Source organism: Podarcis cretensis, assembly GCF_951804945.1.
Source record: "Podarcis cretensis genome assembly, chromosome: 16".
Taxonomy (NCBI): domain Eukaryota; kingdom Metazoa; phylum Chordata; class Lepidosauria; order Squamata; family Lacertidae; genus Podarcis; species Podarcis cretensis.
In genome coordinates, this window is record NC_137186.1 from 18634370 (window position 1) to 18655587 (window position 21218).

Below are 21218 nucleotides of genomic sequence, written 5' to 3' on the forward strand. Positions count from 1 at the left end.
CATAATGAGCTAAAAAGAAATCCATCACCCAACCGCCGAAGAACCCTGTCGTTTTGTCTTGTCTGACGCGGAGTCTGATGGAATGTCATAAAACAAAACCCGCTCAGCTTCTGTCTCTGAGAGGCCTTTTTTAAAAAAGGAAAGTAATATGCCAATGGGTTGCTGTCTGTGTGGCTGGGCTAGGGAGGGGCATTCGCCTGAAGTCCACAAGGACGTCCAGCTTCCATCACATCTCTGCAAGGTGGTAATTTGGACAGAAGGTGGCGCTAAAGACAGTGTATTAGGGCAGTGAGGGATGCTTAGGAATTGCACAACAAAAACCTGTCCTTTAGATCATGTTGGAAAGCAGGAGAAATTTGAGGCAGTGGTGAGGAAACCAACACGACTGAATGAACAGGACTGGATGGAAATCTTCAGGTTTTGCATGAAAAAAGTGCCCTTTCGAAATTTCCATTTCTGATTTCCATCTCTTAGGGCATGGATTCCAGGCTTTTGTTTTGTGTACACATGAGACGGATACAATATTGAAGGCAGACAGGCTTGGCTTTTTTTTCCAGCAGGGTTTTCTAACATCAAATGTGGAATGTTGAAATCTGGTGATTTATCATTAATTGGGGTAGGGACAAAACAGAGTACTTTGGAATAATCATAAGAATAAGGGGAATAGGAACAACTACATCATAATATAGTGTCATAATATAGTTCATTTCTAAGAAATAAACATAGGGAGAAAAAGCAGATTCCTGCCCCCAAAGAGCTTACAATATAAATGGTACCTGTATGAGGTGCATCAATGACCATTAAAGGTTGGAGTGTGTAGGAGGGGGGACTGTGCTCTTCACCTGAGCTCCTTGAAAGAGGTGTGTGCGTGTCGTGTGCGTGTGTGCAATAATCCAGAAGCAGTCCATTCAGAATGCTGCAGCACGGTTGCTGACAGGCATATAACACCTCTGTAGAGAGATCTGCACTGGCTGCCCATTTTCTAGAGTTCAAGGTGGTGCTATTAGCATATAAAGCCCTGAAAGGCTTGGGACCAATTTACTTGCCCACCTGACCACTTTAATCTGTTGAACCAGCACGGTTGCAGCTGTGCTTCCTTCTACACTTCTAGTACTTCCTTCTACACTTATAATGTGGCAGCAGCTACACTCTGGAACTTCCAGCCTAGTGACATTAGGCAGGTGTCTTTGCTGTACTTTTTTCAGTGCCTGCTAAAAACATATGTAGAATGTTGACATGTGTTTTATTCATCGTTTGATTTTTAAAAAACCCTGTTTTCAACAGTTTTTTAATCAATAATTTTAATGTGTTATGTTTGTTTTGTTTTTTTGCCAATCACTCAGAGGTGCGTTCTTGTTTGTTTTACCATAAAGCAGTATATGACTTTTATTGAATGAATAAATGAAACATACTGGTGTGTTGGATTGCTGAAGTTACTTTGCTAGATTTGAAAATGGACTCTCAGTCTGTGTGACGGTTCATACACCTTTGGGGGAAGGATTGCGGTTGAGTGGTAGATGATATGCTTTTCAGGCAGAAGGTTTCAGGTAGAGCTGGGAAAATACCCTACCAGGAACCCCAGAGAGCTGCTGCCAGCCAGTGGTGACAGTACTGAGCTAGATAGATGGACCAAGGGTCTGACTGGCTATAAGCCAGCTTCCTATATAACAAGATCAAAACAGATTACTTTTTTTAAAAAAAATATTATAATCCCAATTTGAAGTTGACTTGTTGGCTTGAGCACTATTTTCTGAATCCCAGCTGTAAAAAAGAAAGGAAAAAAGAAAAAAAGAGGCAAATTCCATGCTGGGATCATGGTTTTGTATGTTTTGTGGTATTTTATGCATTGTGACTTGCTCCTATTTGTATTGATTATAGTTTAATAATTTTTATTGTAACTGTTAAGTATAAACTATTTTATTATTATTTGCTGATATTTAATTGTACTGCTTACTATTATATTCTAGTAGATCATTGAATATTGCTTTATTTGATCTAAGTTGTTTGTTTTAAAGTTTTGTTTTTATTATGACTTTTTTGTATTGGATCAGATTGCTATTAGGTGTGTGTTCTTCATTGTCTGTTTGTTGTTCCTTCAGCTTGTAAACCGCATTGTGAGTAGAAATGTAGAAAAGTGGTATACAAATTAAAAGTGAAATGAAATGATGTAAAATTAGGAAAGGAATTGAAAATAAAACTGCCGATCTCATAACGCCATTATACAGATCTAGGGTGCCACTGCATTTGAAATACTCCCCTCAGGAAGGATACAGTCAAGTTGGAAGAGGTTCTGAAAAGGATAATCGAAATGATCAAGGAGGTGGAGCAGCTCCCAGGTGAGAAAAGGTTGCCGCATTTGAGAGTTTTTAGTTTAGAGAAAAGGTGAGCAAGAGGTGACATGATAAAAGTTTATAGAATTGCACCTGGCATGGAGAAAGGGAATAGAAAAAAATGTTTTCTTCTCTCTCATAACACTATGACTCAGGGACAGCCGTTAAGTTGAATGTTGGACGACTCAGGGGAGATAAATGGGAGTCCTCCTTCATGCAGCACACAGTTAAAATGATGGAGTTTGCTCCCACAGTGGTGGCCACCAACGTGGATGGCTTTTAAAGAGGATTAGACAAATTCGTGGAGAATAAGGCTGTCAACGGCTACTATGCTCTGCCTCAACTGTCAGAGGCAGCAATGCTCCTGAATACCAGTGGCTGGAAACCACAGGAGGGGAGAGGGTTCTTGCGCTCGGGTTTTCTTTGCTGGTTTCCCACATGCATCTGGTTGACCACTGAGAGAACAGGATGCTGGACTAGATGGGCCACGGGCCTGATCCTGCAAGGCTCTTCTTAGGTTCTTAGGCACAGTCCCCACCCCACTCACCAACTGAAACTTCCTTCTTGGTTGTTTGCAGCAAAACACACCCCACCCAGGAATTTGTTTTCAAAAATCTCTTTGTTAAAGGAGCAGGTTTCAACTCCCAGGAATTCTTGACATGGGTGGCGGCGGCTGATGGAACCTCCTTTGTCCCCAAAATGGAAAACCTTGCAGGATTGCGACCTTCACTTTTGTATAAAAATATGTGGAACTTAGCTGGAAGAAAACAACTCGTAAGTTACATATTGCCAAATGCTTGGAGGACCCTGAAAAATTCTGTGCTTCTTGGTGCAATTTTATCTTAAAGACAACAAACACAGACACACAGACAATGTGAAATTTGACTTTCCTAATGCAGGGGGACTTTGGTCATTCAAATTTCAGCGGCACCCTGTGCGAGCCCAAAATTCGGCACCCCCTGCCTCTTGCTTTCTGTTCACTATGTCATAGCTGCGATACCCTGCAGCAACCCCTGGGCTCGGCACCCAGTGTGGCAGAACCAGCCATGCTGCCCTAAATCTGCCTCTGCCTACTTTAGCAGCCTAATGTTAAGTCTCTCTTGGACATACTGCTCTTCATTTTTGTACTTCTTTTATTTTTGTTGTATTGATTTGTTTGGTTTAGTTGAATAAAATTAGTGTGTGTGTGTATAAAATAATAATAATAATAATAATAATAATAATAATAATAATAATAATGGAGCAGGATGCAGGTTAGCGCAAATCCACTAAACCGGTGGTTCCCAATTAAGGGTCCAGGGACCCCTGGGGTTCCGCAAAACACACCCTAAAATCCTCTGCTTATTAGGGGCTACCCCACATTTTGTTCAAAAAATTGCTTTGTGAGGTAACTACCATAGAGTTGTCAAAATTTTCAAAAGTAGGAGGTCACTGGGTTGGCTTTTGAAAAATAGGGGGTCCTCAGTAATTAGCTAATTGGAAACCACTGCACTAAACGGTAACAGAAGTGGAAGACCTCTTCTCATCCCTAATCCAGTGCTTCCTCCATACCATTAGGGATATTACAGATCAGCTGTGCTGCCCCTGCCCTGCTCTGATGGTCACACCAATTTGTTACCAAACACCACAGTACAAGGCGGCCACAATAGGAAGAGGTCAGGTTATGTAAACACCAGGGTTCGGTCTACTAGCCGAGGGCCTGGCTGGCCGAGGGCATTCATGAACATGCCTCGTCTCCATGCAACACACTTAATGCTAACTAATGGCTTGCAAGGGTCCGCAGAGGCCCATGGGTCAAGGAGGGGGTCGGGGTGGAGGGAGAGGTGGAGAGAGACCAGCAAGCCAATAAAACGGACCTCTTCGTGTCACAAAGGTCAGACAGGAACTAATTTGGGGTGTCGGAGCCCAGGGCTAGCCAAACAACCATTTTAAATCCAGAAGGTCCCAAGATGGCATACGGCTAGGGAGGGGGAACTGCAGCTTTGAATTATCTCCTAGGGCTAAACGCTCCTTGAAAGCGCAGAACTAGAAGAGCAGGGAAAGGCACCGGCCTCTAACCTTCCCCTTGACTGGACAGTTTTGTTTCTGCTTTATAAATGTGAGCATTAGCATAAGAACGTAAAAAGTGGCAAAGTGGGTCAAGCTGGGGGGGGGGCACCTAAGCCCAGCCTTCCGTTTCCACAGCGGCCAATCAGATCCCTCTGGGAAGCCCACAAGCAGCAGGGGCACAAAGTCAAGAGCCCTCTTGCGCTCCAGGGACGGATATTCAGCACTGTAGTCACAGGGGGAGAAATTCAATTCTGTTCACATTTAAAGGTGAACCTACCTGATTTGCAATTGCTGGACACATTCAAAATTCCATGAATTTTGTATTGCGGTCCTCCAGCCGAGTAATGTGTAACAAAATGCATTTCTTAAAGTGTGCGTATAGATGCATATACTTGAGGGTGTTTTAAAATGTGTTGTTGTTGTTTAGTCGTTTAGTCGTGTCTGACCCTTCGTGACTCCATGGACCAGGGCACGCCAGGCACTCCTGTCTTCCACTGCCTCCCGCAGTTTGGTCAAACTCATGCTGGTAGCTTTGAGAACACTGTCCAACCATCTCGTTCTCTGCTGTCCCCTTCTCCTTGTGCCCTCCATCTTTCCCAACATCAGGGTCTTTTCCAGGGAGTCTTCTCTTCTCATGAGGTGGCCAAAGTATTGGAGCCTCAGCTTCATGATCTGTCCTTCCAGTGAGCACTCAGGGATGATTTCCTTAAGAATAGATAGGTTTGCAGTCCATGGGACTCTCAAGAGTCTCCTCCAGCATTAAAATGTGTTATATTAGAGGAAAGTACTTGCCTGTATGGTGTAGTGGTTAGAGTGGAAGACCAAGCTTAATCCTCAGCCATGAAGCTCACTGGGTGACCTTAGGCTAGTCACTGCCTCTCTGCCTAACCCACCTCATAGCATAGCTGTCAACATTTCCCTTTTTTAAAAAAGGGAAATTCCCTTATTCCGAATAGGATTCCTCGCAAGAAAAGGGAAAAGTTGACAGCTATGCCTCATGGGGTTGTTGTAGTGATGGATGTAGGGCTGCGCAAGTGGTGTGTGCGAACTGGGTGCCAAGCTGAGGTAAGCGAGGCACCTCAGCACATAGCACATTGATGTTAATAATATCATTGTGGTGTTATTTCAAGCCATGCTAAGTTTGTTTCCCATCAACCGATAACATGGGGTGGAGCAGGGAGTCTGCGAGCCTTGCTCCAGACCACACTGGCTCCATAAAATGAGTTTTAATTATCATCCCTTAATCCTCCTCAGATGGCCTTCTGTACATTGGAGTGCTTTGCAATTATGCTGCCCCCCTCCCAATTGCACCAGCCCTAGGAAAAACGTCAAGAGGTTGTGAAGAGAAGCGCGTGCATACCACTTTAAATGTTAGCCCAGCAAATTAAGGTCTTGAGAAGCAGGATGATGGTGGGGAGAAATGCAGGTTGGTCAAGGGCAACAAATAGGGATTATTGGGAATTTCTTTCATTCCTCTGCCTTTCTCCCCCTGCCCCCACCCCTCCGCCCTACTTAATTTTGCCCAGTCCGCCAAGAATCAAAGCTTGTTTTCTTTTCAACAGTCCCCCATTCATGAGAACCACAATGCGAAAGAGCCCAGACAGGTGTGGCAGTGTTTAAGGTTGCTCATGGGAGCGGCAGCAGGGCGGGGGATGGTGGTGGTGGAGAGCTCCCAGCACTTAAGGATAAACAAATATCATTCAGCCTCAACAGTCATTAGCCCGGGTCAAGTTGTTGGAGGTGGGATTCCCCACCCCCCACCCCTTCTCACATGCCAGCCTTTCTAGGCTTCTTGGCAATTAGCTCATCGCTATGGCGGGTTGTGTGTTTCCACATCCATAGTGACTGGAACAGAATCTTTCGGTTGTGGTGGAAGGAAGAAGCCTGATTGATTGATTGATTGATTGATTGATTGATTGATTGCCTGCTCAGCTCCTTTAAGGTCTTAGTTTTAAGGTCTTAAGGCAAGTTACAGCATTAAAACACAATATTAAGGACAATAGAAACTAACTTAACAATCAATAAAAAATAAAGGTGGATCCTAAAAATATACCCCCCGGGTGTCAACAGAGGTGCGTCTTCAGCTGCCTCCAGAAGCTGTATAGTGAAAGTGTCAGATGCACCTCTGTGGGGAGGGAGTTATGCCACGTCGGGAGGGGCTGCCACAGAGAAGGCCCTGTCCCCAGTCACCACCATCCCAGAGCCTTTGAGAGCCTCCTCTGCTGATCTCAGCACCCAGGAAGGTCTGTAGGGAAGAAGGCTGTCTTAAATGTACTGTATTTGCGGCCAGATAGTTCCTCGAGGCTGCAATCCTAGTATACATTATCTGCTTACTTGCAGTAGCATAGGGCAGGGTGGGTGGGAGCTACAGGGGCAGTTGCTGCAGGCGCAAAATTCTTAGGGGTCCAAAATTGTTGGCTCTACAATTTTGCTTAGGGCTCGGGCAAGAGTTGGGCTCCTTGGGCAAGTAGCCCTGCTCACACTTCAAGTGCGCCCTTGCTCCCCCCACCTCCGGTACTTGCAGTTTCCTGCAGGACTTGCTGCCCAACTGGCACCTCTTGGTGAGCCGGGATTGGGACAGGTGGCATGGTGGCACAGAGCCACTGTGCCCGCTTGCCTCCCATGGCACTGTGGCATGGGTGCCAGGAAACCAACTTCTCACCAGGGCTGCTGTTTCTGCATATCGCCAGGTCACGATATTCCAGGTCACTGCCTCGATCGCTGCAGACCCTCCTGCCCCTGGCCAGCAGCCATGCGTGTGCCTCTTCACCTACCCATTAGAGCAGGGGCCAGCAAACTTTTTCAGTAGGGGGCCGATCCACTGTCCCTCAGACCTTGTGGGGAGCTGGACTATATTTTTTGGGGGGGCGTGAACAAATTCCTATGCCCCACAAATAACCCAGAGATGCATTTTAAATAAAAGCACACATTCTATTCATGTAAAAATACGCTGATTCCCGGACCGTCCGCTGGCCGGATTTAGAAGGTGATTGGGCCGGATCCGGCCCCCGGGCCTTAGTTTGCCTACCCATGCCTTAGAGCTCTTTGAGGATACACAGGCATTGCACTCAGGTAAGGCAGGGCACACACTTTTGTGTCCCTTCCTTGGCCCCTTCCTTGCTTCCCAATCACTGAATTGGGCTCAGAAACTAACTTCCGCTGTTTTAAAACAGTTTATCCAAGATCTAAGTGGAACGCCGGCCAAAACCCTGGCTGCTGCTGCATTTTGGACCAGCTGAAGTTTCCGAATCATCTTCAAGGGCAGCCCCATGTAGAGCGCATTGCAACAATCCAGTCTTTACGTGAGCACAGCATGCAGTACAGTGATCTACGACTTAATTCCCAAACCATCTTTGACAGGTTATGATAAGGGTTAATCCTCTCCTAAGGTCCCTTTTTGCTTTTCTCTCTTGCCCCTACTATCCTGCCTTGGGTGGAACTCCATAATAAGCCGCTAATAGCTGATTTGCTCCGACAACAGTTCCTACAGCCTGCGCCCCATTGTGGCTTTTCTTCCCGTGGCTACCGCAACACCGCTTGGCGGCTCCGCCATGCTTCATGAATTAAATTGACATTCATGGAGGACGGCCTGACCCTCTGGGGACAGGGGGGGTTGCAGCCACGGAGACCTTAAAGGTCAAGTGATTCTTTGGCAGACAAAAAGATGCTCTGTGTGGACCGGCGGGGGGTCCCCGGGCAATTAACTCTGCAGAAACCAAACAAGGCTCTGGCCTTTGGAGCTAGTGGGAGTTTTATAGACTTCGCTCCTGAGATCCTTTGGTTGGGCTGGTGGTGCTGGGAAGGTCATGGAGTGCCAGGTGGACCAGTGCTTCACTCCCTTGAAAGAAGGAGAAAGAAAAAGGAAGGGATGGGGATTTTTACAAGTGGGGGCTGCAACTGCCAGAGCAAAGGGAGAAATGGGATGAAAGTAACGGTGTGGCTAACAAATTAAGATACCTGGGACACAAGGAGGGAGAAGGAGACAATTCCCGCCACACAGAAAATATGGTATTTACTTCCTTTCTTACATATTAAATTTGTATACTGCCTTTCATCCAAAGATCACAACATAAAAATACAAAATGAAAACACAAAATACATGGTAAAAACAAGAACAAGCCAAGAACTCCCACAAATGCATCTAAAATGACATAGAATGTGAATCAGCCCAAACCAAAAGCCTGGTTAAAGAAATGTTTTTGTTTTTATTTATTAATTCTGCTACAGAACAGCAGGAGAGGTTAGGAACGGCAAACAGGGCAGATGTCAAAAGTTGAACATAGAAAGCTGGCAGGTCAGAGAGGTGTGTTCAGCTCTGCCGATGGAATGGTTTCAGGGATGCTTCCAAACTTCTCCACCACTGAATTGCCTCCCGACTTTTGGAGTTCATAATAATAATTGTTTTGAATGAGTTGTTCTCTGCTGCTTTACTCCATTAAGGTCATCTTGAATTCCGATTCTGTCTTCTGTGGCATTAGCTACCCCTCCTAGTTTGGTGCCATCTGCAAATTTGACGAATGTCCCCTCAATTCCTTCATCCAAGTCGTTTATAAAGACATTGAACAATGGGCCCAGGATAGAACTCTGCGTCATTTCCATTGGTAAGCACTCCTTGGGCTCAGGTAGTCAACCAAAGACAAATCCACCTAAAACTAACATTGTCTAGTCCACATTTTAACAGCTTCTTCTGCCATTTGAAGTACCATATTTTTTGCTCTATAAGACTCACTTTTTCCCTCCTAAAAAGTAAGGGGAAATGTGTGTGCGTCTTATGGAGCGAGTGCAGGCTGCACAGCTATCCCAGAAGCCAGAACAGCAAGAGGGATTGCTGCTTTCACTGCACAGCGATCCCTCTTGCTGTTCTGGCTTCTGAGATTCAGAATATTTTTTTTCTTGTTTTCCTCCTCCAAAAACTAGGTGCGTCTTGTGGTCTGGTGTGTCTTATAGAGTGAAAAATACGGTAGATATCCATAGCTTAAAGAAACAGAAACCACTCTACTTCTTTGCTTTCTCTCCAGCAGCCCTATATAGAAAAGCTTTGGGCCTTTCTTTCAACTTCCAACCTATCAAAACCGTGGCACTAAGTTTCTGTTTCCCCGGAAAGGGAATTTTCACTACAGATTTCCTGAGTACCTAGTCAGCACTTTAGGTTTGTATTCCTTGCCCCACCCCCTAAAGCAGAGCCGGGATCAGCAGCACCCCTAAGCTGCTCACCTGATCACAAAAAGGCACCACATCTCCTTTGTTTATACTATCATTGTATACGTAGGATTTCCACATTTTGTAACATTTGCAGAAGCAGCCCAGGCAGGCTCTCCTCCGAGAATGGTCCTGGCAGCCATTCTCAACAGGATGTCCCTCAAAACATCTTCTTCCATAGCTGGATATGGGTGTCTGTGTCCATTAAAATAAATAAATACATTTATGATTCCAGAGGGGCAACCCTCCCCCCCCCCCCCCCGCAGACACCCATGATTCCGCTCTGAGCGGGACTAATGCAGTGCTTTTTTTCCTAGAAAAAAATGTTCTGGTACTGCTTATCCCTGAGTACCCTCAGGATAAAGACAACAACTGGGCTGATGTGAGTTGTGATCCAAAACATCTGGAGGACATCAGGTCCGTGAAGGACTAATGCATCCTTTCCACTTCAGAGACAAGACTGGATGATCCATACTAATCATGTTTTGTATGTTGAGTTCAAATCCATTGAGTCCATGCCTGGTGGAGAACCATTGAAATGACGGGGAGGCAACTACTCTGGCCTCAACCAAAGACCAGCTGGAGAGCTGCCGGTTTGGATATAGAGTTGCCTTCCTCGGGATGCAGCAAGAGGCCCTACCATTAGGCCAGGGATTGTCAACCTGGTCCCTACTGCCCACTAGTGGGCGTTTCAGGATTCTAGGTGGGCGGCAGGGGGTTCTACAGCACAAGCTGAATCCTCCTTCCATCAAGCACTGGTGGGCGGTAAGGAATGTTTACCATAAAGAAAGGTGGATTAGTGGGCAGTAGGTATAAAAAGTTTGACTCCCCCTGCATTAGGCAAAGGGCAGCAGCCACCTCAAGCAGCAGGTGCTGTGGGGTGGAGGTGAGGTTTTCGAGGAGGAAGCTGTGCTGACTCTGTGGCCTGCCCTGCCCCCCTAAGCTAGCTTGGTCTCCTCAAATAGTAGTAGTAATAATAATTTTTATTATTTATACCCTGTCCATCTGGCTGGGTTTCCCCAGCCACTCTGGGCGGCTCCCAACAGGGGACTAAAAACAGAATAAAACTTTAAACATTAAAAACTCTGGTGTGGTGGAGGATATGGCTATTCATGGAGGAGAAGGCTACCAATGGCTATGGGTCATGATGACTATTTACCATCTCCAGGATCAGAGGCACCAACTACTGGGGGACGACAGTGAAGAGGGCAGTTGTAGCCATGTCTCTGCTTGTGGGTCTCCCATAGGTCTCTGGGTGGTCACTGTGGGAAAAAGAATGTTGAACTCAGACGGACTGTCTGCCATTGATCTGGTCCAGCAGCCAGAATCTCCATATATCCTTAGGATACTGCCCTGTTGCCAGGGTAGCTGTAGAGCCTCATTTGTACCATACATTTAAAGCAGTTTCATACCACTTTAAACTGTCATAGCTCCCCAACCCCTTAAAGTCCCAGGAACTGTAGCTTGTTAAAGGTGCTGAGAGTTGTTAGGAAATCCCTGTTTCCCTCAGAGAACTACAATTCACAGAGTATTTTAATAATTTCACTTCACAGGGAGTCCTGAGAATTGAAGTTCTGTGAGGGGAATAGAGGTTCTCCTAACAACTCTCTGTACCCTCAACAAACTACAGCTCCCAGAATTCTTTTGGGGAAGCCATGATGGTTTAAAGTGGTATAACAGTGTTTCAAATGTATGGTGTGAATGTGGGGATGCCATGTGTCCTCTTTTTCCATGAAATGTCCTCTTTTTCCAAGGTAAAATTTCTGTCCGGGTTGTGTTTTTTAATTTGCCAAAATGTATCTGGTTATACTTTCTGGATGAGACATAGACATAACAGGTGTTTGAAGATTTGCTTTCCTCTTCTCTTCTCTTGCAGCTTTCAGCAATATATCAAAGCTTCTATAGCCTACATAAAAGCAGGGGTATTTAAAATGAGAGTCATCATAGCGTCTTCTTTTTTGCTCTTCAAAATATGGCAACCCTATAATGTGGCCTTATACTGTGTGTGTGTAAGAGAGAGAGAAAAAGAGAGGCGCAGATTCACAGCACAATGTTGCCCATGTCTAATTAGAAGTCCTCTGATTTCAATGGGCCTTAGGAATACAGGAAGCTGTCTTATGTCTTATATTGCTTCCATCCAGCTCAGTGTTGCCTACACTGACTGGCAGTGACTCTCCAGGGTTTCAGGCAAAGGACAGTCTGGAGATGCATGGGATTAAACCAGGGACCTTGTGTATGCGAAGCAGATGCTCTACCTCTAATTCCCTCAGAGCGATAATTCACAGAATGGTTTAACAACCAGCCCTTCTTTCCATCGAACTCTGAGAATTGTAGCTCTGTGAGAGGAACAGGGGTCTCCTAACCAGTGGCGTAGCATGGGTTGTCAGCACCCGGGGCAAGGCAAGTAATTTGCGCCCCCTAACCCGTGGATTTGCGCCCCCTAACCCTACCCCTAACCCTAACCCCCAGATGTTGCGCCCGGTGCGGCCGGCCCCCCCTGCACCCCCCACGCTACGCCACTGCTCCTAACAGATCTCAGCAACTTGAACGGCACTTCCCAGGATTCTTTGTGGGAAGCCATGGTATGATATCTGCTTTATAAACTTATAAGGCAGATGGGGCCTGAGATCCCATTGGCACTGCGATCGCTGCCATCTTGTCCTCTGCCTCCTCACAGCCTTGGGTCAGACCTGGCAGACTAGGTGGAACGGATGAAGTGGGTACCTTGTTGTTGCTTTTTGTGCACAAATAACAAGATGCTGGGGTCGGGGGGGGAGGATGAACACCCCCTCTTTTGTAATGCCCTCCCCATTTACTAGCTATTGTTTTTTAGAAAGCTGGGGGGGGGAGTGTTGACTAAAAGTGAGAGTTACAGGAGTAGGGATTTCATTAAAGGACCGCCTCCCCCCCCCCCTCAATGCTCCCTTTCCAATCTGAGCACTCTTGTTTCTTCCCAGCCTTCCCTGCTATGAATGGCCAGTCCTGAAACAAGCAGGATATTGTCTCAGGAATGTTGCCATTGGCTCATCATCCCGACTCTTCGTAGGGATAAAATCAAAAGAAGTGTTTGGGACTAGCCTTTCTCCCTCCCTCTCCGCGCCCCAACCTGATTAACCTCCTCCAAACCATGTCATCTCCCCGCTGCCACCCACTCACCCAAACACACAAAAAAGAATCTTCATTTATTGGACACCCAGGATCAAGGGATCTGGCACCAACCGGTGGGAAGGAAATCAACATTGGTGACTGGCCTTACTGTCTGGCCTGGTTGCTACTTACCACCGGCCATTCTGCCCACACCCTTCTCTCCCCCCCCCCCCCTGCCCCAAATGATTTTCCTATATAGTGGCAGCTGGAGAGGCATTGGAAATTTCAAGTAGGTGGGGAGGGGAAAATAAAAATTAAAACATATACTGCACCCCTTCAAAAAAGAAGAAGAAGAAAAAGGAGGGGGAAATGGGGTTTGGGTATATAAAATCGTTAGCACTAATTATCAGGCGCAGGGACAAGTGATTAATTTGCAAGTCAATTAGCATCACGTTTCCTGTTCCCAGCCACTGAGGGGTAAAAGGGATGGGGGGAAGAAAAAAGGCAAAAAGCACACCGAGGCCTTAATCTCTTCAGAGACGCTGCCAGGGTGGACCCCCTTCATTTGGTGCCAACGTTGGCAGGAGGGGGGAAGTGGGGCAGGATTGGGAGGGCACAGCTGGCACAGCATAAAGCCGAGCGGGAGAAAAGAGGAGAGGCGGGGTATGCTGGGGGGGTGTCCATACGTGCCAACTGCTGTGCCCCCTTGGAACAGAAGGGGCTTGTTCATTCATCCTGCCCTCCCACCCCCTTTCAAGCCATGTTGCCTCGCTAATTCGGTGGAAGAGACCTTCTCACCCAGCAGAGACAAAAGCATATCCTACCCTCACCCCCCCCCAACAGGCCCCACAGTTCCCTCATTCATTAAGCGCCACCATTTTGTCAGGCAAATTTGAACTTCAGGCTCCAAGGCCCGGCCGGCTAGGGCTTCTGCAGTGAATCTGGGCCTTGGGTTTCTGTTAGAAGCCTCCCTCGCTCTGAAAATTCACTTAGTCCTGATCACGTTGGGTTCCTCAGATGCACGGCTAGTCAACAGGCGAGGTAGCCAGCCCCATGTGGAAATGTGGGTCTGGCTGCAGAAGTGCCCTTAATACTTAGGATGATTTTGCCAGGTATAAGAGGTATAAGCAGGGCTTTTCTTTCTGCCGGAGCTCACTGGAACTCAGTTCCGGCATCTCTCAGGTGGGCTCCATTGCCATTATAAGGGAACAAGGAAAGCGTTCGTGGTGAGTTCTGGCACTTCATTTTCTAGAAAAATAGCACTGGTAAGGATATGATTGGCAAGAATAAGACCAGTCCTTGCCGTGAAGGAGATGAATTCTGAAATTTGACATTGGGGGCGTGGGAGGAGACAACAGAGGAAGGGAAACTAAAAGATGTTTTGCCAATTTCTCATTCTCAAGGGCAGCCATTTTGAAGGCAGGAAACAAACAAACAAAAGGTTGTTTCAGCCAATCACCTCCATTCGCTTGTAAGAAGAAAGGGGGGCAGGGATGCCATCAATGGGCACACACTTAAGTTTCTTTAAAGTTATAACTGGGCACATGCTCCTAAATCTCAGTGCCAACTGACGCTGTTTTTATAGAGCAACAGAACACAGGAAGTCTCTCCCTCCCTCCCTTTCTAGGCTTGTCTTGACCAAATGTACTATCCTGTTGAAGCACCAACTTCATCTGAGGATCTCCAAGTGGCTGATGGATGCCAATTTGTGGCATTTCGTGAAGAGTGGCCAAAAAAGACTGAGCCCCCAAAGAGATGAGGGAGCCAAGGGCAGGGCACACTAAGAGTCCACGCTACAATGGTCAAAAGCATACAAAATATGAGTGACTTGCTCAGCAAACAGATTCTACATTTCTTCAGGGGTCTTCGTTTCCCTAAAGAAAGCAGCCACCAGAAAACTATTTGGGTGTGGATGGATGAAAGGAAGTGGGTGATGCAACAAGGCTAAGGCTGAGTCAAAAATCTACTCCCCTCCCATTTTGTTTTTTTTACAAAAACTGATACTGAAAAATACCTCATATTTTTAACAGTATTTCAAGCACTCCTTTCAGATGTAACTCATTAAAGTGCCCTCACTTTCCATTGCCTGTAGTGGCACAGCTAAATCTGCGCCCTCTCTTTCCAATGCTGTTAATGGCACAGCCCAATCTAACGAGTGTATTTTTAAATGAATTTTTATGGGGCCGAGCAAGGGAGGGATGAGTAGAGTCATCCGGAGATGTTCCTAAACACTGCATTTCTTCTCTTCCCCAGGTAATAAAAACTCAGTGCTCTGCCTAGCTCTTTAGCTGGTTTGGGGCAGCAGGCAGAGGATATGGCCACTAAGATCTGCAGGTTCATCCACAGGGTAGGGGACCAAAAAAACCCCCAAAACCTGTCACTTCTGTGGAAAATAATTTTGCTGAACAGGTTTGGAAACAAGCAAGCAAATCTCACCTTTAATTTACAGTATTTGCAAGAGAAAAAGAAAAAGAAAAAGAAAAAGAAAAGAGAGATTATTCAATAGCTCTCTTTACTATTTGAGAAGCTACAGACTTTAAGGCATTTTAAGTTTTGATCCTAAATGCACATACTTGGAAGTGAGTCCTACTGAGATGAATAAGATTTACTTCTGAGTAAACATGTATAGGATTAGGCTGTTCATATATTAAGATTTGCTCCTGTGCTATTAACTGCAAATTAGCTGGGAAGCAGGCAAACTGCTTATCTCCTCACCATGGAGAAACTAACCTGCTGATTTCTGTATGGCTCACATCATACTGTACAAAACTATGAGAAACGACAGAAATGTTCCTGTCAGCCAACCCTACTCCCCTTCTTTCAAAACAACAACAAAAACCCGTTAATGTGGTTTGGTATGAAATGGCTTAGTTTGAAAACAATTCCAATCACCTGAAAAAAGCTGGAATGATCCATCAGCTAAAAATCTTTTAACTGGTTGGCACCCAAGAGTTGTATTTATACACTTTTGAACTCCCACAGAATTTGAGAGAGATTTAAGTGCAGCTTTCCTTCCATTGAAAACACTTGAACTTTAGGTAGTTTACTGGGTGGCCTAGGTAAAACCATTAAAATGAATTGTGAACAATGCTGCTTCCTGCTCACAGGCCCTGGGTGCAAGACGGGTCCTTGCTGATGACAACACCCTCAACTTAAAACAGCTTCTCACCAGCAACAGCCATCCATGTAACAGAGACACACAGAGAGGGAACAGCTCCTGCCACAGGCGCAGGTGCCAACTCTGTCCAACCATCTCCTCTGGTAGCTCCAAGGTTACAGGACCTAATAATGTGACCCACAATGTCCAGGGTTCATTCACACCTGCTCTCGCCTTCCAAGGTGATATATGTCACCATCTTCCAGTCCCAACAATGCCTTTCTGCAGTCTACACTGGACAAATAGTTCTCTCTCTCTCTCTCTCAGCAGCTTACCAAAAAAAAATGAAACAATGAAATTATCCATAAAACAACTATTTAAACCATTCCCCCCAAAATTTAAATCAGTGATAAACTTAAAACAGATTAAAACACACATCAAGATTCTACATATCTGTCGCACTAAAAATATCAATTTCCCACAGATGAGGAATGAGTATTATGTGGCACCTGTAATAGTGTCAGTTTCAAAGTGAAAAAGTGGGTTAAGGACACAAATGTGGCATCAGAATGGGCAACATTCAAAAGCCACAGAAGGGACATTTCAGTCTCCCGGGACCTTCAAGTAGTCATCCTGGAGCAAATGAATTTTAAAGGGTGACATAAATGTGAAACCACTGAAGTACAGTTCATCAAAAGGGTTGGTTTTGGATAAAGTGGGGTTTTATTCATTTAAAAAAAAAATCACAGTGTATGTGTTAATTAGCTGACCAATGCCAGGGTGTTTGTGTTACCATCACCTGTGCTGTGCTGTGACTGGTCACTATTAGTAACACAATTGTCATTCTTCACTTTCTGCATTTTGTTTCCTACATTGTGGAGAAGGGGGAACCTCTCATGCCCCTTCAGTGCCCAACTGCTGCACAACAGCCCTGCAGTGCTGCCAGTGGCGTAGCGTGGGTTATCAGCACCCGGGGCAAGGCAAGTAATTTGCGCCCCCTAACCCGTGGATTTGCGCCCCCTAACCCGTGGATTTCCCTAACCCCCAGATGTTGCGCCCAGTGCGGCCGGCCCCCCCTGCACCCCCCACGCTACGCCACTGAGTGCTGCCAATTGGGACTTACTGCTCAGTAGTTGCTGCCATCACCACCCTTTTTAGGTCCTCTACAGGTCCTGAAAGGAAGGGGGAGGGAGTAGGTATATCTAATTATTAAATCCTGGGATCCCAGCCCCTCTCCCCTCCAGCCAATCCCTTGCAATTTACACCATTACTAATAATAATTACTAGTAATAGCACACACTCATTACTTAAGATCCCCACCCCAATACACATATGCACACACTAGAGTATCTAAGCAACCCAATATAATATTTCTTGCATTTGATTGATTTCTAGCCCATGAAAGCTCATGCCAGGGATAGTCAACAAGGTCCTCCCCAGATGTTGTGGACTACAACTCCCATCTTTCCCTGCCAGCATGGCTAATGAGAGTCAGGAGTGAAGGGAATTGTCGTTCTGGAGGGCAGTATTTCATCTGACCCTGGTTTATGCTAGAATGAAATTAAACCACAGAGCCTAGGGCTTGATGATCAGAAGGTCGGCAGTTTGAATCCCCACGACAGAGTGAGCGCCCGTTGCTCGGTCCCAGCTCCTGCCAACCTAGCAGTTCGAAAGCACGTCAAAATGCAAGTAGATAAAAAGGTACTGCTCCGACCGGATGGTAAACAGTGTTTCCGTGCACTGCTCTGGTTCGCCAGAAGCGGCTTAGTCATGCTGGCCACATGACCCAGAAAAACTGTCTGTGGACATACGCCAGCTCCCTCGGCCAGTAAAGCAAGACGAGTGCTGCAACCCCAGAGTCGTCTGCAACTGGGCCTAACGGTCAGGGGTCCCTTTACCTTTACCTTTAAGGTGCTGCTAAACTTTGCATTGTAACAGACATATTAGTCTGAATGTGCTTTACTTAAGGGGCTTTTAGATTTCCTGAGCCACAGTTTTCAGAGTTCACTGGTAAGAGGGGTTGATTGTTAAACCACTCTGGGAATTGTCTCTCCGAGGGGAATGGAGGGGGTCTTCTGACAACTCTCAGCACCCTCAACAAACCCCAGCTCCCAGGATATTTGGGGGAAGTCATGGTGGTTTGAAGTGACATCATAGTGTTTTATATGTATACTGTGAATCTCCCAATCCATCATCCATGACCACACCTTTCTGATCTGTTCCAAATGGACATCAAAGGATCTCTGCTCATTCCATTAAAATAAATGCATACCGACGACATCATAATTAAACGATCCACCCCTTCATTCAGAGAAGAAGAAAGGACATCAGGTGAACAAAGAGGACATGAAGATAAGGAAACACGGGTGCAAGGGAGGGAAATGAAGGGTGGCAATCGCTTTGATGCTCATTGATATTTGCAAGGGCTTAAAAAAAATGGTTTCCATAAGTGGTATTGAAAACCAATAAAGATTAACACTTGTTTTTGGATGGGACATTGCTGCCACCCATGAAATGAAGGGTTCTTTGACTCTGCAAGTACTCCACAAGCAGTTACCTCCTCCTCCTTTCTCTTCCTTTGCAAGTTTACTCAGAAGTTAAAGCTTGTTGGCTTCCAGAGGGTTTTGCTTCTGAGGCCCTGAGCCAGCCTCCTCCAACCCTGGATGTCCTGGCCTGCAACTCCCAAAACTGCAGTCCATTTGGAGAATAAGCCCCATTGTAAATGGGCATTACAGTGGTAGCTCGGGTTACAGATGCTTCAGGTTACAGATGCTTCAGGTACAGACTCTGCTAACCTAGAAATAGTAATTTAGGTTAAGAAATTTGCTTCAGGATGAGAATAGAAATTGAGGTCCAGCGGCACGGCAGCAGCGGGAGGCCCCATTAGCTAAAATGGTACCTCAGGTTAAAAACAGTTTCAGGTTAAGAACAGACCTCCAGAACGAATTAAGTTCTTAACCCGAGGTACCACTGTACTTTGGAGTAAGCACTTGAAAACCTGGCATGAGCAGAGGAGATAGACAATTGTGTAGTGGATCAATATTTTAAGAGCACACCTGTGTGGTTTCCATTTGTCCTGAAGAAGACTCCACCAACCAGAGCAAAGGTCCAATCTATTAAAAATATATATATTGGTTGAGTTTATTATACAGAGCAAAGGTCCAATCTAGTCCATCCTCCTCTTTTCCTGCAGAAGCCAATCAGGTGCCCCCAGAAAGCCCACAAGAGGGAAGAGGTGCAACACAGGCCTTGTTGCGGCACATCTCTCCACTGCCCATAGGATCCTAGGAAGCTGCCAGTATCGTGTAGTGGTTAGAGCACTGGATTAGATTAGCAGAATTCAAATCCCCACTGAGTAACCTTGGGTCAGTTGCTGCTTCTCAACCTAACCTACTTTGCAGGGTTGTTGTGTGGATAGAATGAAGAGGGGAAGAGAAACATTTTGGAAGCAAGGTGGGATGTGAATGAATGAATGGATGAATGAATGAATCCTTAATCAAACCTTTCATTCATCTAGCCTAGTATTGTCTACACTGACTGGCAGTAGCTCTCCAGAACAAAGGGGGGAAGGACTGATTTTGAAGAAGGGGGCAGCACCTCGACATTCTTACCTGGGAGCCCTGTTGAAGGCAGTGGTTAGAGTGCCAGGCCTGGGAAACCAGGGTTCGAATCCCTGCTTGGCCATCCTCAAGCTCGCTGGGTGACTATGGGTCAGTCATTCACTCTCAGCCCAACCTACCTCACAGGGTTGTTGTGGGGATTAAATGGGGGCGGAGACCATGTTGGGGAAAAAGTGGGGACACAAAGTAAATGTCTGAATGGATGAATGAAATAGGTCTTCCTTCTGAAGAGAGATAATCAGGATTTCTCTAGGCTTATAGAGCCCAGCAGCACCCTCTTCTAAATCGAAGCACCCCAACGGGAATAAATGCTCATGAAAACACGGGTTTAATTCCGCGTTCGAGACGCGGGTTTCAGAAGCGCTTTGGAAAGTCTCCCGAAATAAATCCCTAAAGCTGTTTTCCTTTTCAGTACTGGTTAAGACACCTCACCACACCCAGAGGCGGGTTTGGAAACACCGACCGGAGAGAATTTGTTTACATCTTACTTTAAAAGCAAAAAAACAAACCAAACACCTTATTTTTGGCGGCGTTAGCGGAGGCGTCTTGTGCCGATCTATATACAGGCGCGCTCTTATCACCTCTGCCCTGTACAGACTCGCGCTACTGCCGCCAAGGTCCTCCAGGAGAATAATAGTAAAAACATACAAAATAAAAATAAAAAATCACAATGCAAATAATTAACTTCAAAGGAAATCGAATTCTGAAACGTGCACTTATTTGTGGCTCGATCCTAAACTACGTTTTCTTGAAAATAACCCTCGCTGACCCTTATTTCGTTTAGATCCTTATCTGTTGTTATTTATATCCCGCCTTTCTTCCCTACAGGGAACAGAGGCGGCTTACAGATAAAACTGAAACAGCTAAAAACATAGCGGTTCCTGTCATGGGGATGTCGCTTTTCGCTTTATACGAGTTTCTGAATCAATAATAATATTTTTTTGCGGAGAAATGCCCGTTTATACGTTATGCATGGAGGGAGCGGGGGGGGGGGGGTGGAGGGAGATAAGACTCCACGCCTCAAAATTAAGCAACCAGAAAAAAACGATGATGACCGATTAAGTGCAGCGCCGACTCCGCTAACACAGATTTCCTGAGAAATAAATCCCATTAAATTCAATAGGATCTGACTCCCTCGCATGTGTTAAGACGGAGGCTTAAATAACAGCAGGATGATTTGCTTAATGACCGATTATTGACAAAGAAAACTCGTAGGATTTTTGATTTTTTTTTTTTTAAAAAGAAATAGTTGTGGAATATAAAACGCCTTTAAAAGCGTATTAATAATAATAATAATAATAATACACTGGGATCTTACGATGGACGGATAAGAAACACTACGACTACTATTAATATTAATACTAGCCAGTATTAATAAATAGTAATGATAATAATATATATATTTAAAGATATAAAGAATGGCATAATGTGTGTGTGTGTGTGTGTGTGTGTGTGAACACACTTTTTTGCTAAACGTGTAAGGCGTTTATTTCTCTTCTTCCCGCCCCGCCCTTTCTTTTTTCCCGAATTTGAGAGAAAAACTATAATTGCAACTGCGAAAAGCTTTGAGATTGTTTCCAAGCAAGAGTTAGGGCAGCCCGTCCGGCCGAATTTTCATTCAAGCTGCGTGAGGCGGGAAAGAGAGAGGGCGGGCGGGGGGGGGGGAATGTCACTTATTCGAGTTTAACGTCAATTCGGAGCACGAAAAGGCGCACAAAGCCCCTTTCATTTGGCAGCGTGTAAGAAATTCATTTTAACCGTTTTATTCCTGCTCTCCTTCTGCAGTGACTGAAAAACTCAGCTGAGCGTTTGGGATGGGGGCGGCTGAATCTTCCC